Source organism: Boleophthalmus pectinirostris, unplaced genomic scaffold (assembly GCF_026225935.1).
Source record: "Boleophthalmus pectinirostris isolate CB_2022bp ecotype Guang Dong unplaced genomic scaffold, ASM2622593v1 HiC_scaffold_19, whole genome shotgun sequence".
NCBI lineage: Eukaryota > Metazoa > Chordata > Actinopteri > Gobiiformes > Gobiidae > Boleophthalmus > Boleophthalmus pectinirostris.
Window position 1 is genome coordinate 5,459,509 of NW_026571140.1, and position 10,089 is coordinate 5,469,597.

At 39.2% G+C, this 10,089-nt stretch overlaps 1 pseudogene; it reads left to right on the forward strand.

Moving 5' to 3' along the window:
* The first annotated feature begins 1,433 nt into the window (after nt 1-1,433).
* LOC129409322 (5S ribosomal RNA) lies at nt 1,434-1,550 on the forward strand (annotated as a pseudogene).
* The last annotated feature ends 8,539 nt before the right edge of the window (nt 1,551-10,089 follow it).

Here is a 10,089-nt window from a genome sequence, read left to right on the forward strand (position 1 = left end):
GAAATGATCCGACATGTTTGTTTCTGTGTTCTGTATATATGTGACGTAAACGTGTATGCGACGTGAGCAGATCTGACCAGAGTTTTGCGTCTTGGGCAGTGTAGACGGAAATGCTATGAGGGATTGTATTGAACTTTTCCACTCTGGAGGGTGGTTTCAGATTTTTGCATTTTTAAGCCCCAAAAACACCATCACCATCTAAACAAAAGGCACTTTTGATAAAATATTTTGTTTTGTTTTTACCCGCAAGCCTTCTTATGTAAACAGGCCCAAAAAAATTTCTAAAATTGTAAAGCGAAGAGGTGGGTAACTGCTCAAGTATTGTTGCTTCACTACATTTACTATATTTACAGAATGTAGTGGTTCAAGAATTAAAAAAGTTTGATGAAGTACTACTCAAGTAACTGTCTAGAGCAGTTTTCCTCGGTGACTTACCTTTACAAAGTGTCAAAGAGCTACTTATTTTAGCGGTCACAAGAAGTGGAGTAATTATGAGAGTCACGCCTTAGATAGGAACAGTTAGAGGACTATAAAACACTGTTATTCATTTATTAGTGCAGAAAGTAAAGTTACGCATGAACATGATACATTTACAATTTTAATAGTCATTCTGTTCATCAAATTTTAGTTATTCAGCACAAAACTTACAATTCGGAAATTCTTTGGTGAGCTACTTGGAAGGAGGTGGAGAGGTACTAGTGGCTTCCAAGCTACAGGTTGGAGGTTTAGAGGTTACTCAAGCTCTAGGCTATTCACCTTATCTGGTCAAGCCCACTATTGCCTCTCAATACTGTTAAACCACACTTTCTTTGTGGTGGCATTTCTAGTTCAGAGGGAATCACATTCATTTCAATGGAGAATTTGAGAAAAGTATGATACGACATGGAGGATGACTGGTGTAAAATGTTCAATATTCATGTGCACCAACAAGCCAACAATGCTCTGGTTCTCTGGGGGGATTTAAAACGGCTTTGTAGTCTGCATAGTCCCATGCAAAATAATTAGTCTTTAATGCATGTGATTAATCAAAACAAACTAACACATCATCCAGGAATTAACGCAGATTAATCACACGATCTGTTTTGACCAATGGTGTGCATACATTTGGCAGGGAGGCTTTACCTGACAGGAGGAACGCTGTGCTCAGGAGCTGTGCTCATACACACAGTTATATTTGGGTACTTGACGTTTGGGGGTGTAACGCCTTTTTTTCTGTCCTGCAGTGTGACACACCTTTGTATCAAAATCCAGAAAATATTTTCAAAAACAAATCAGTTCTACAATTGTAAAGAAACCTTTCCACAAACATCATATCACTTTTTGAGCAACTCTTTTAATTTTCGACATTTGAACATGCAGTGTGACCTCTATGTCACCCCGCTGGACATGTCCATATCGTTGGTTCAATAATAATGTAACTGTCTCATGCTATAATTTGTGGCCATACCGGCTTGTAAAAGCCTGATCCTGTCAGATCTCTGAAGCTAAGCAGGCTGGGCCTGGGTAGTACTTGGATGGGAGACCACTAGGAATTCCAGGTGCCACAGTGGGGCGCCAGTGGCAAAAGCTGTTGTTGTGTTCTTAGGCAAGACACTTCACCCACATTGAACTGTATGAAAGTGGTGTGTGCATGAGTGGTGGTGGTCAGAGGGGCTGATGGTGCAGATTGGCAGCCTGGCTTCTGTCAGTCTGCCCCAGGGCAGCTGTGGCTACAATAGTAGATTACCACCACTGAGTGAGGAGTGACTGAATAATGAACTGTAAAGCGCTTTGGGGATCTTGGGTGAAGAGTGAAAAAGTGTGGGCACCCTTGCTATAGTCGAATGTTTAGGAATCAGTTGTTTCTGGTTAGATTGTGTTAAAATAAAGATATGACTAAAATCTATTAACTCCTCAGACAGAGCAGAGCCTACAGTTAACATCACACCTCCAGGGAATGTTGATGACATCAGCCGCAAAGTAACAGTAGTATCCGGAAACTACTCCGGGGATTTGCAGTTATAGCTGCAGTTTTATGACAAGGATACATGTAGGTGACAGGAGGACAGAACAAGGCAAAATAAGTGCTTTAAATGGGTTTAAAAGACAAAAGATGAAATATGATTTTGTTCCTACATTCATTTATTGCCATAATAACCAATACAGATAATTGCACTTTGCCGTTTCAAAAGCAGTATTATTATTATTATTATTTGTAGCCTGACTCCTGACTAGTGAAAATTGCAAACACTGTTCCTTTTGATCTAATGCACTCACCGCTATCCCATTTATTTTTGTTCAAATTACACAAATAGTCTATGGTATTTAGATGTCAAAAGTGATTTACTCCAGGAGTTTGTAGTGCAACGAAAATACATAAAACTATTTTGGATTGTAGAACAGAATATGTCCAACAAAACTATGATATGGACAACAGGGCAGTCCCTGGTTTTAACAGCTGACACAAAGCCTGTACCACAGGGATGGGCAATTCTTTTTTCCTGGGGGCCAAATGAGGAACAGAAAATATTGTGAAGGGCCGGTCCAAAATACTTAACTCAATTCTGCATAATAATAACTGTATTTCTTTATGCACTAAAGAGCATTGTTTTGACGAGCTGGTAAAACTGGTAGAGTTTATGTTATGACTAAGCAATGAAAAAGGGAGGGCGCCTTACAAAAATGTCATTTAAAACACCTCTAAAATAAAAGCAATGCAGCTTTAGTCAATAAAATATGTTTATTTTGTAATTCCAAATGATCTTAAATGGCGGAGTGTAGCTTTAGTCTGTGGAGAACAATGTAAATACGTTTATAGTACTTATATTTGTTTACTACAGCGAAGCTGAATTGTAGACAACACTTTAATTTAACTAAAAGTTAAATACATGAGCCCAGGCTTAATGACTTTTGCCTAGTTTGAACACTTTGTTTGACTCGCACTATATTGCCAAAGGAGTTTCGTATGCTATTGAAACCATTTCAAATGTAGCTATATGTTTATTTATTCCAATGTTTGTTGTGCAACACTTTTATTTATGACCTTTTATTTATGAACTATGATGCCTGGGTATTTTGACCAATATTTGGAATTAACATTTTCATTATTAGAGTTAAGTGCACTTGTCTTTAATGACATGATTGAATGTTTTTTAATTGCTATAATAATTGGTTATCTATACATGATTTTAACTAATTCAAATAAATGTTTTGATTATATAAGAATGAATAATTAATTATATTATTTATTCACACCTGTTTAATGGTTAATACCATGATTCTGTATATTTTTCTCATGTTTACACATGCATTGATTTCATTTGTTCACACTGTTACATTATAGTTACTACAGGTGTACATTATAAGGTTACTTATTTTGAATGAAATACTTATTTGTGTTTTGGCCTTCTAGGTCAGGGTTTTTTTTTTTGTTTTGTTTTTTAATGATGGAATCCACTTTGAATGGACTATGACAAATCTCAACTCATCAAACCACCAGACGGTGAGCTACATAAGTGTGTGGTAGGGGAAACTGTTTCCCTTTTTTTCCCCTGCCACTTCTTGAAACTTTTCGAACCGTGAGTTATAAATTGCAACTCCCAAACTTTGGATTATACCGACTGCGATTCTCAAACTGTGGATTATACTCTAATGAACTCTTGTGAAAAGAAACAGTTTATTTTTGTAAAACAGACTCTAACTTATTTCCCCCCAAACAAGTAGAATTTGAACTTTTTGTGTTTTTTTTTTTGTTTGTTTATAATTTAATTTGCTTCTCACTCTAATACACATATATAATCATTCCAATACTGTTGGTTTTCATTTACACCTCGGGCTCGTTCAGTGAATCACTCTTGTGTTCCAGCTCACATTCTTAGCCACAGTCGTATTTCTTAGCCTTATAATTAGTGTTACACTGTTTCTACTTCTTCTCGCACTATTTGCAACTATTCTGTCTTGGTTTGGTTTGTTTGAGCTCAAGTGTGATGAGAACATGATCCGCACCAAATGAAAACTGAACAATGTTTCAACTTTTGGTTTGATTGGGAGTTAGTTTACCGAACTCAGGTCTGAAAGCAACATGCATGATTCGTTCTTGAGGCTTTAACTCCCTTTAAAACACTTTTGGTCACCTTTGGGTAAGTATTTCTCACTTTCCAATGTACCATAAACTGTGAAACCGCTGTTTCCATTGAGACGTTCAGGCACTTGAGCTCCCTCTGCTGTCAACAATGGAAATTAACATTTAGAAAGTAAACAAACGCTTTGATAATAGAGCCATGCGTTCATTGTGAACACAGTTTGACCACAAGATGAGTCTGGAGATGGTTTATGGGTTTGAAACAGTACAGGAGAAATCTGGAGTTTTGTCTACGATATAACTAAGCAGACAAAACACAAACACATTTAGAGTGCTCAGAGAAGACAGTCTTAGATTAGTGGATTCATGAAACAAGCATGAATGAAAAAAATACAACTCCAGGTACGTTCTTAATGGAGGACATCGCTCTGATCAAAAAAGTAAATTTAGTGTATTATGCATTCTTTAAAAACAGACTTTTATTAGACTACAATCTGGGCAAAATCGCACAGGTATAATTTGTAAGTTCTCCGAGTTAGGTGCCCTCAAAAACATGATTAAAGCAGACCTATTTTTCAAATTCCACTTTTTAGAACTTTTAACCATGTTATAGTTTCCATTCTCATTTACCCTGTCGAAGTTGTACTTGGAGTGACTCATGCATCTTTGACTGATCTTTATTCTCCTGGATTCAAGACGCCATAGCTCCGATCTACCCCCGTTTTCAGCGCCACCGGCATACACCCACTGCTCTGTACTTAGTTCATTCTTCAATTTTATTTTCTTAATCTGTGACGTGACACGTGGGATTCGGCAGTGTTGCATAGTCATTTTGGCACTAATGAAAAAAAATCTGTTAGTCGCTGGCGTGATGTGCAGCTATCCGACAACCACGGGGGCAGCATGAAGATCTACCTTCTCAGCTGCATTGCATTTTAGGCCAACATTAGCATTTAAAATATCCAAATCATAACGTAATGATCCACAAGTGTCTATGTATAACCACATAGCAGACACTTCGGCTACAGACTGCAGCCTGAAGTGACCCAAATCCGATTTTTTGGCCCCTATGTTCCTGTATCTGATCATTTAATGACAGTCTGAACGACACAGATCTGATTTTTCCAAATGCGACCCAGGACACTTGGATATGTGCTCCTGAAACTGATACATATCCGATCTTTTGACATGCGACTTCAGTGTGAACGGCCAAAGCACATTCATCCACCTACACGTTATCAACAAGCCACAAACGTCACTATTCTGCGCTGAAGTAGGCGAAAATTGTTAATGAACTCCGTGTCACTGAAGTGAAGCACATCACCACTCACCACTCTTGACTACGTCTCCACATCCACACGTTCCTTTCAACTAGGGATGGGCATGATTAGTCAATTAATCGATAATTGATCATTAAGAATTTCATCGATTACATTCATTTTAATCGACAAACTGAATGCAGGTTGCTGTGTGTAGTGTGACCAAACAGATCAGTACATGTGTCTCTCTGCACTCAGAAGGAGCGAGACACAAACAGTCGGTCAGTCTGCAACGTACCGAAGCACAAATGTGTATTTAACAATGACTTGTACAAGAAATTCCACGCTTTCTGTTGCGTTCAGGACAAGTGTGAGGCCATGTGCACAGTGTACAAAGCAGCACATATGTTTCGGTGTCCAGTGGTTTTACCAGGTGAGAGTCGTGCAATGTCGATGACGAGTCCCCACCTCCCACCCGCCTTACGGTGTCCTGGTTTTGACAAACGCAAATATGGTCACACTAACCTGTATTCCACTGAGTCATGTCTTTTAATCCAACAGTGACCGCATCAGTGCACAAGAGCTGTAATTTTATCTTAGTTAGCTTAGTTTATGCAAATTAGCGATGCGGTTTTAAGTTTTGTTTCTGTGAGAGTTGTGCAAAACTGAATTAAACACATTATAATGTCAAACAGCTGATGTGGCTCTAGAGTGGTTATGGTTTATATGTTGTAAAGTTGAATTTATTTATGCAGATTAGTAGTGCAGGTAGTAATAATAATGATGATCATTTTAATATAAAAACTTTAATGACTAATTGATAATCGATCGTTAATTCTTCTGACGATTGATTAAGAAAATTTCATCGAATGCCCATCCCTACGTTAAATGGATGCTGCTGCCACTGTCCCACAAAACACCATGGCCAAAAACCTCGTCCTTCTCCTTCTCAATCTCCTCCTTAAAACAAGTAAGTTGTTCATGTTCTGGCTCCGGTACGAGAGGAACTTTAAAATCTCCAGGTGCTCAATGCTGCGTCCATGTTTGAACAACTTCCATAAACACAGAGCACGCTCACTGCGGCAGTCATTGTGTCCTCCAGTGCACATGCGGGACACTTTCGGGCCATTTAATGTTCACACTGGAGATCACATACAAGTTGCATTTAATTGGAAATGTGAACAACCTCGCAAAAACATCGGATTTCACAAAAAAATTGGAATTGAGCATTAAGCCCTGCAGTCTGAACGTAGCCTTCTTTAATGAAACAACTAAACACAACTTAAGTGTCATTTTTCTTTCATACGTCCCCTTCAAAACATAAACTACACAACTGCACTGCTTGTCAGAAATATCACACCTAAATCTCTTTTGGAAATCTCACAGCCTTTGCAACTATTGTGTTCTGTCTCGTTATTGACTCACACTGGCTAACTCCTCTCTTCACTTTTGTACTTGTAGTCTTGGCTTGCCTGGCACAATGACATGTTTTCATTTCCCTTCCTTGTGCATAACTACTCTGCACTGTGTTTACCATGTCAAACCCGACTACCACCACATGCAGTTTTCTTGTATTGCAGTCTCATGGAAACAGCACGCTCTTACAGGGTTCTGCTGGTACCGCGTCAGAATATCCACAATTATCTCCCGCGGCTGTCTGGGTCCTGTCGGCCGCGTGACCAGTCATTTTCTGTCTTTTGTGAGGTCTACACGCTCCCCCGCTGAATGAGGCCGAGTGAATAGGAGTTTGTCAGTCCGGTGAAATGTATTGGGGCTTCATGAAAGAGGATGAGTGATGGTTATAGTGCATCTTGATGTAGTGTCTGTCAGCCCTAAATCAACTCAGAAACGACGGTGTTCAAATATATGGAAAGGTCAAAGGAGCGCACAAAAAAAGATCCCGTTCTGCACACTGATTTTCTTAAACTTTCCTTTGAATACCACAGAGCTCCCGCAGTTGCCGTTGTCAAGCAATCCCAGCATGCACCTCCAAACCCAACAATGGCAGCGGAGTAGCAGAGAATTCCCATAGAAACTAACGGCGTGGGCCATAATGAATAAACTTTATGGAGTTTCAGAGATTGTGGATTATTGTTGCTCAGGGATATAACATTCTCTAAGATAGAAGAAAGTCTGAGCAGTTTGGAGTGAGCAAGAAACTTGTGAGGGACTGGTGGAAAGCGGGGATGGAGAACACAGCTTCATGGTAATCGGGCGGGTGCACCATGCAACTTTCCTGAAAGTCACTGGATGACTTTTTATAAAATACATTACCCCAAAAAGTGTGACTTTTATCAGATTCGCAAAGCTCCAGACTGATAGTAGAAGTGCAGTTCTACAGCTCAACGGGCTAAAAGCTAATCAAGCTATACATTAACCCTCTCCAGGCAGGCGTTGCAGATTTGCAACAGCTAAATTCCAATTACCTACTTACTCCACATCCATATTTTATTAGCTTTTTTTACTCAGGAGCCTTTTCTCCCATCCATGCTGATAAACGTGAACGATGCAGACTGTGCAAGAATGGCTCCACGCTAACGGCCTGCCAGAAGTGCAAAATACTTTTTTTGTTCACAAAGGATAAAAAAGTCAGGATTGTATATTACAACCCCATATTATAATTTTCCCCAAATATCAGATTTTTCCTGATACTAAAAATTAATTTGAGCCTGAGAGGGTTAATTAAGATATGTCTTTTTACATCAATCTTTTTTTTTTTTTTTTTTTTTAATGATTAAGACATAGTCTCATAACACTTCCAAATCTGTAAGTGTGTGTATTCTCGATTAGTATTAAATAGTGTGCTAATGAGGCAGAGTACAGACTGAGTAGACTAAATGCTTTTGGCTTAACACTGTTCATTTGCTTGAGATTAACTAACTGCTTAGAAATGTGGATAGTAGAAAATAAATTCACAAACCAAAATTAAATAAATAGTTTTTGTGTGTTTATTACATTGACATGAGTGATTTAGATGCATTAGTTCCCATAGTTTGTTAAATCTTCATTGGTTAAATACTGGACGAGCTCAATTTTCTCACGTTTGGACACCATCCCAATCTCCAGTGTTGGGGAGTAACAGATTACATGTGCCAGCGTTACGTAATCAGAGTACAATTTATGAGTAACTGTATTCAATTACAGTTACTGTTTCAGTGAGTGGTATTTGGATTACAGTTACTTTGTTGAAATAAATGGATTACACTGCGATATGTTCCTGGTTTCACATTTTGGGCTAAACCAAGGCTTAAACCTGGACTAAACCAGGTCTAAACCTGGACTAAACCAGGTCTAAACCAGGTCTAAACCAGGACTAAACCAGGTCTAAACCAGGTCTAAACCAGGACTAAACCAGGACTAAACCAGGTCTAAACCAGGACTAAACCAGGTCTAAACCAGGTCTAAACCAGGTCTAAACCAGGACTAAACCAGGAAACCAGGACTAAACCAGGTCTAAACCAGGTCTAAACCAGGACTAAACCAGGTCTAAACCAGGTCTAAACCAGGACTAAACCAGGTCTAAACCAGGACTAAACCAGGTCTAAACCAGGTTAAACCAGGTAAACCAGGTCTAAACCAGGACTAAACCAGGACCAGGTCTAAACCAGGACTAAACTAGGACTAAACCAGGTCTAAACCAATACTAAACCAGGATCTAAACCAGGTCTAAACCAGGACTAACCAGGACTAAACCAGGTCTAAACCAGGTCTAAACCAGGACTAAACCAGGACTAAACCAGGTCTAAACCAGGACTAAACCAGGACTAAACCAGGTCTAAACCAGGACTAAACCAGGTCTAAACCAGGACTAAACCAGGTCTAAACCAGGACTAAACCAGGACTAAACCAGGTCTAAACCAGGACTAAACCAGGTCTAAACCAGGTCTAAACCAGGACTAAACCAGGACTAAACCAGGTCTAAACCAGGACTAAACCAGGTCTAAACCAGGTCTAAACCAGGTTAAACCAGGACTAAACTAAACCAGGTCTAAACCAGGACTAAACCAGGTCTAAACCAGGACTAAACCAGGACTAAACCAGGTCTAAACCAGGACTAAACTAGGACTAAACCAGGACTAAACCAGGTCTAAACCAGGACTAAACCAGGTCTAAACCAGGACTAAACCAGGACTAAACCAGGTCTAAACCAGGTTTAAACCAGGTCTAAACCAGGACTAAACCAGGTCTAAACCAGGACTAAACCAGGACTAAACCAGGTCTAAACCAGGACTAAACCAGGTCTAAACCAGGTCTAAACCAGGACTAAACCAGGACTAAACCAGGTCTAAACCAGGACTAAACCAGGTCTAAACCAGGTCTAAACCAGGACTAAACCAGGACTAAACCAGGACTAAACCAGGTCTAAACCAGGTCTAAATCAGATCTAAACCAGGTCTAAACCAGGTCTAAACCAGGACTAAACCAGGTCTAAACAATATGACACTAACAGTAGGTGGACATAATTTAAAGCAGCAGTGATCTCATATAGAAATAATTTCTCTATCAATAATATTTTTAATCTGGTTAAGGACAGACTGGGCTTTTTGTGTCTTTTAGCAGATAAAATATCTTCGTCTTTGCTTCTCTACAGTAAACAAAAGCCTCTTCATGGAGACTTGGGCTCAACAATTTGAAGAGAACAAACATGAATTTTCAGGATGTGGTTGCTACATTCATGTCGTTTTAAAAAGCATGACAATATCAAGTAATCCAAAGTATTCAGATTACGTTACTCACTTAAAGTAATTTAATGGATTACATTACAAACTA